The 6,251-nt window shown below is 45.1% G+C and overlaps 2 protein-coding genes across 3 annotated transcripts in view; one reads left to right on the top strand and one right to left on the bottom strand.

The window, feature by feature from the left end:
• Nucleotides 1-6,245, bottom strand: part of FXR2 (fragile X mental retardation, autosomal homolog 2) — a 31,001-nt gene extending 24,756 nt beyond the window's left edge. The window contains exon 1 of the mRNA XM_011994551.1: nucleotides 6,205-6,245. The gene's annotated coding sequence lies outside the window, so the exon portion shown is untranslated. The remainder of the gene's footprint in view (nucleotides 1-6,204) is intronic.
• The window catches only part of SHBG (sex hormone-binding globulin), a 22,449-nt gene continuing 22,021 nt past the window's right edge, over nucleotides 5,824-6,251 (top strand). For both annotated transcript variants that reach the window (XM_011994556.1, XM_011994561.1), the window contains exon 1: nucleotides 5,824-5,871. The gene's annotated coding sequence lies outside the window, so the exon portion shown is untranslated. The remainder of the gene's footprint in view (nucleotides 5,872-6,251) is intronic.

Below are 6,251 nucleotides of genomic sequence, written 5' to 3'. Positions count from 1 at the left end.
GCTTGAGCCTAAAACATATTTTTAAATTAAAAAAAAAATTTTTTAATAGAGACGGGGTTTCGCTGTGTTGCCCAGGCTGGTCTTAAACTCCTGGACTCAAGCAACACACCCGCCTTAGCCTCCAAGAATGTTGGGATTACGGGCGTGACCACTGTGCCCAGCCCATTTTTTACCTACAGATATCTTGTTCCAGCACTGCTTGTTGAAAAGACAAACAGTTCTTTCTGGCCGGGAGTGGTAGCTCATGCCTGTAATCCCAACACTGGGAGGCCAAGGCTGGCAGATCAGCTGAGGCCAGGAGTTTGAGATCAGTCTGGCCAATATGGCAAAACCCCATAGCTGCTACTACTGCTACTAGTACTACTATTACTACTACTGTTACTACTACTACTACTACTACTACTACTAATAAATAAATTAGCCAGGCGTGGTGGCACATGGCTGTAACCTCAGCTATTCAGGGTGGCTGAGGCATGAAAATCACTTGAAGCCAGGAGGCAGAGGCTGAAGTCAGTCAAGATCATGCCATCGCACTGCAGCCTAGACAACAGAGCAAAACTCTGCCTTTAAAAAAAAAAAAAGAAAGAAAAGAAGAAAAGACTATCCTTTCTCAGCTGAATTGACCTGCCTTTTCATTTCTGTCAAAAATCAGGAAGGGCAATTTAATGTATAATGACAGAAAGAAGATTGGTAGTTGATGGAGGACTTTTGGGAGTGACAGAAATGTTCATTCTTTTGATTGCAGTGATGGTTTCAGTTATATATATGTCAAAACTTAACAAATGGCACACTTTAAATATGTCTACCTTGTTGTATGTCAATTTCACCTCAATAAATATGTTTTTTTAAAAAATTAGCCTGGACAACACAGGGAGACCCCATCTCTGCAAAAAATTTAAAAATTAGCAGGGTATGATGGCTTGTGCCTGTAGTCCCAGCTATTCAGGAGGCTGAGGTGGGAGGATCACTTGAGCCAGGGAGGTCGAGGCTGTAGTGAGCTGTGATCACACCACTGCAGTCCACAGCTTGGGCAACAGAGCAAGACCCTGACTCAAAAAAAAAATAAAAATAATAAAAAAATATAAGAAGTAGAGGTTTCAAAAGGCTAATACACAAGAACTATTCATGAGCTTTGCTGCAAGGGACAAAGGCTAAGCTTAGAAAACACCAAAAATGCCCTTGGCAAATGCACAGCTCCCACCTCACAGAACTAATCAATCATAAACACTTACCAGATTGCTATTTCCTTACGATGGGAAAATCTAAGCCTGCATTTCGCTCTTCATACAAGCCACCTTTCTCGTCTTTAGGGATATGTCTTGCTACAGAGGCTGCAGTCAGTCAAGACCATTCTTGACTGAATGTTCTTTCTTAGAGCCTTACTACTGCCCAAGGCTTTAATTACTACTGGTATTTCCTGGCCTCTTTTTTACCCATGCTTTCTCTTTCTCTGACATTCTCTTCTCCAGAAATGTTTTTTCTAGTCTTCATTCAGATTTTTTTCCTTTTTCAAAAAAAGAACCTGAGTTATGAACATATTCATTCAGGTTTAATGCCAACTCCTACTGTTCTGCATTCAAGTCTTCTGAGGCACTTTTACTTCTACTTGCCTGGGTCCCTCTTCCCTTTTGGGTTCTTCCCTTAGCTCCTGCTCAGGTGTCCTCCCTCCTCCCACAACCACTAATATTTTAACCATTCCCTCTTCTTTTCCCTGTAATCCCAACACTGGGAGGCTGAGGCCGGCAGATCAGCTGAGGTCAGGCGTTCGAGACCAGCCTGGCCAATATGGTAAAATCCCATCGCTACAAAAAAAAAAAAAAAAAAAAAAACTATATATACATACACACACACACACACACACACACACAAATATAAATGAGCCAGGCATGGTGGCACATGGCTGTAACCTCAGCTATTCAGGGTGGCTGAGGCGAGTATCACTTGAAGCCAAGAGGCAGAGGCTGTAGGGTCATCTGGATTTCTAGAATTATTCCGACCAGCCTCTTCAGCTGACTTTATCCAATTCCTTACCCAAAATGTCTACTCCAAGTCTTAGAAGTAGTTTATCAAGGCAGGAGTTACACTGACAGAAAGAAGTGGAAAAGAGACAGATGACAATCACTAACCTACTGCTTTTGTGAAGAGATTTCTACTCCTAGATATATTCACAAAGGCTATGCCTATGGTGTAATCCAATTATCCTCCACCATGTTAGGCTTGGCACCAGGGTGAGTAGCAATATTACCCTAGTTTTTCCAGCTACCATGACTTCCAAGGCAGAAATGCAAAGCTCAGAATGGAGTAATCTCTCACATCACTCGGTAGTTCAACCAAATCTCACTCAACCTTATACTTCCAGAGCCTCTTTCCTTCAATTAAGTCTCCAAAACTAGCTCTGTCCCCAACTTCATATTCCAATCCTGTTTCTGCTCCTACATTCCACCCATTCATCCCATACCAGTTTTTTTCTCCAAGGGTATCAGTGGTGGAAAGTGAGCCCCAAGTTCTGCTCAGTCTATGCTCATTGTGAAAATAAGCAGGGGAAGGCAAAAACAGGTGGGTGGAATGTGTTAGGGAGCCACCTAGATCCAGAGGATGACTTGATTCAGTGGCCATAGCATCACCTGGCTTTGGCTTCTGGAGCCTGGCACCAAGCCAGCAGAGCAAGAGCGAGCCCCAGGTTCCTAGGTACTTTGGTTTCCTCAAATTAGAAGATATAAAATGGGTCCCCACTTTGACTGTTGTCTAGTTCTAGACTCCCAAAGCAAAGGAGGGGGTTCTAGGAGAAGAGCAGGAACAGTCTGAGTAAAAACTAAGTACTGAAGCTGAGGATGCCACGTTGATTAAGAAAGGAATGGGGATTAGGATATCCAGGTGAGGTTCGGAGTAGGATGATTGCGCCCTGGAAGGTGAATACTTCATTTGGGAGAGTACAACTTAAAGAATAAAATACATTAGATCATTGAGTACATCTTAAGCATGATGACTGAGGTTTCAAGCTCACGTGTGATGTGTGCCTCCCTCAAACCTTGTTACAGATGCCAGTCTAACATGAAAAAAAAACAGAAAAAAAGAGTAAGTCTGACAAACTTAATATTGGGATAGCTACAAAATAACTTAGATCCCAGATCTAACATTTTATCCTTTAAGAAAACTAACTGATGGGAGGGCATGGTGGTTCACACCTGTAATCCCAGCACTTGGGAGGCCAAGGCGGGCTAATCACTTGAGGTCAGGAGTCAGAAATCAGCCTGACCAACATGGCAAAACCCCGTCTCTACTGAAAATACAAAAATTAGCCAGGCATGGTGTTGCACACCTGTAATCCCAGCTACTCTGGAGGCTGAGGCAGGAGAATCGCTTGAACCCGGGAGGCGGAGGCTGCAGTGAGATGACATCATGCCACTGTACTCCAGCCTGGATGACAAAAGGAGACCCTGTCTCAAATTTAAAAAAAAAAAAAGAAGAGAAAGAAAAGAAAACTGACAACAGGGCCCAATTCTGAGAGAGAAAAAAGGGACCTTCCCAATGTACATTTCCAGAAGCAGTGTAAATACTCCCTGACCCATCCCAAGTTTGCTGAGTCATGAATATTAAATCAGCAGCAAGGTCAAAACGGGTAAGTATCTATAGGGTACTGAGAGTGGAAGATTAGCCTGAATTTAGGGATTTGTGGTTTTTAACTCAGGAACGGGGCAGAAAATGCTAACCTGCCCAGATCCACATTACCACATTACCTGGCTTTCAACTCAACCCCGGACTCTACTCTCTGAATCAGAGTATCCTGGTCCCCATGTACTCAAGTCTATCATTGCCCACAGCGCACAGGAGAAAGGGAAAAGATTCAGAGAGACTTTCTGCTGGACACTTATATGTGGAACAGAAAACGTGTCCCTTCCCAGCCATCTCCTACAGTTCATTTGAACTGGATACCAATCTTTCCCAGCTGTGCAGGGCTCCTGTGCTTCCTAGAACAAAGCAAACATCATATCTTGATCTTGGACTCAACTTAAGAATCACTTTTCTTGGAACTCAGAATTTTGGGGTGTTAAGGACCCAGATGAAGGAAAAGATACCGAGGGAAACAGGGAGGGCCACTTTAGGAAGCGTATTTCAACAAAGGTAGTGCAAGTTTGGGGAAAAGGATATGAGAGACAAATGTGCTCTATCAAAAGCAGAAAGGAATTAGAGACTTTTGCCAAAAAAAACAGAAATGCTATGGAGGCAGGCTACAAGAAAAAGTCCCAAGAGTTAGGCAAGTATGCAGAAAATGACAAAAGAGATCAGCAGGGAGCTTCCTTCAGCTAGACAGGGAATTAGGTGATCCCTGGGGATTACACAGGAATACAGAAATATTAGGAGAAAAAGCCAAAAACTTGAATGGAGACAGTAAGTTAGACATGGGTACCCAAAGTCACCGCACAGAAAGAAATCTGATGAGGGAAGTAAGGCAAAAATGGGTAAGTATGAAGAGTAAGTAAAAAATGACTACAATGGCGCGGTGGCTCACGCCTGTAACCCCAGCACTTTGGGAGGCCGAGGCGGGCGGATCACAAGGTCAGGAGATCAAGACCATCCTGGCTAACACAGTGAAACCTCGTCTCTACTAAAAATACAAAAAACTAGCCGGGCGTGGTGGTGTGTGCCTGTAGTCACAGCTACTCGGGAGGCTGAGACAGGAGAATGGCGTGAACCTGGGAGGCGGAGCTTGCAGTGAGCCCAGATCGCGCCACTGCACTCCAGCCTGGGTGACAGAGCCAGACTCCGTCTCAAAAAAAAAAAAAAGACTACAATGAACTTAGCAACTGAAGTAGAGGCAGAAACCACCCAAGGGAAATTACAAGACCCTCTACAGTTACAGAAAATATGACTTAGGGAAGGAGTCAAAGAAAAACACTTCCAAGGGCATGAGAAACTAGAGAGGGCTACTGTAGGGTGTAAAGGCCTGAGGGGAACAGAAGGAAAGGGGGAAGGGGGATCTACTCTTAACAAGTAATGCCATGGGAAGGTATCTCTTCTACAGCTCCCCCAGGTGAAATCAAAGAATGAGACAGAAATCAGGAGAGTCTCTGGGACAATTCCAGGCATCAAATCCAAAAGAGGTTCAGAATAGCAACAGTCAAAGAAAAACTCTTGGGAGGCAAGAAAGGGTTCTCTCTGGCTTAATCCAAATGGGAAAAAAATGCCCTAGAAAATGGATTCAGAGCAGATAAGGAAGGTGGTATTATAAGGAGTTCTAAGGAACCAAATCCTGGGCAAAGGGGGAGGTCAAATAAGGAAGGGTCTTTGAAAGATGATCCCTTCTTCCAAAAAAGGTTGTCAGATTCCCGAACTGGAATAGTTGGCCAAGAGTCTCCAAGAAGTGGAAATCTTAAGAAAAACAGAAGGGAACCCCATGAGCTTCCTTTGAGAGATCCTTTTAGAGATCATGACTATGAAGCTTACATGCCTCAAGACGAAGAAACTCTAAGAATGACCTGAAGGTATCTTAAGTCTAAGTGAGACCTCAAATCCATTCTGAGTAGAATGGTAGACCAGTGGGCCTTGAGATCAAGGTGTGGTGGGGTGAAAGACTTGCGAAAGATGCCACCTTATGGCTGGCTGAGAAGCAACTTGACTGATCCAACCCAGGGTTCCTGAGGTCAAAGATGCCAAACGTCGTAAATGGATCTGACCATTTCTCCTTGGCTTGGGAACCGGAATATAAGCTGAAAGTGGGGTGAGTGTTCCAGAGTCAGTAGGCAGAGGCCTCTCTGAGGAAGATGAAAGGATCCGATATGGGACAGAGGGGGCCTTCCCAAGGGGACCGTGCAGAAGAAAGACAATTCTCCATGTGCCTGGACCGTGGGGAAGATGTGATTAAGGTCTAAGGTATGTCTTCCATCAGACAACGGAAACAGTCAGTTAGAAGCTGGGTAAAGGGGTCTCTCCTGGGGAGCGGGGAGCGCCAAGCCAGGGACAATAATGGCCTGAAGTTCATTCTCCCTGAGATGGGGGTAGAAGCAGGTGCAGTAAAGGGGTCAAAAATAAAAGGAACAGGTTCACTCCAAGAGGTCTCTCAGGGAAGGCTGCGGGTGGGAGCAAGGGTCGAAGATTCTAAGGGCCAGGACTCAGCTCCAGAAGCTCGATCCCGCCCCACGCGTTCCTGCTCCGGCCGGGGGAGGGGGCTAAGGACCGGCGTCCCCAGTCGGCGCGCCGTCTCACCTTGTAGAAGGCCCCGTTGGAGCCGCGCACCTCGACGGGCAGTCCCG

This window comes from Mandrillus leucophaeus, unplaced genomic scaffold (assembly GCF_000951045.1).
Source record: "Mandrillus leucophaeus isolate KB7577 unplaced genomic scaffold, Mleu.le_1.0 Scaffold46, whole genome shotgun sequence".
NCBI lineage: Eukaryota > Metazoa > Chordata > Mammalia > Primates > Cercopithecidae > Mandrillus > Mandrillus leucophaeus.
This window is presented reverse-complemented; position numbering and strand designations above follow the sequence as displayed.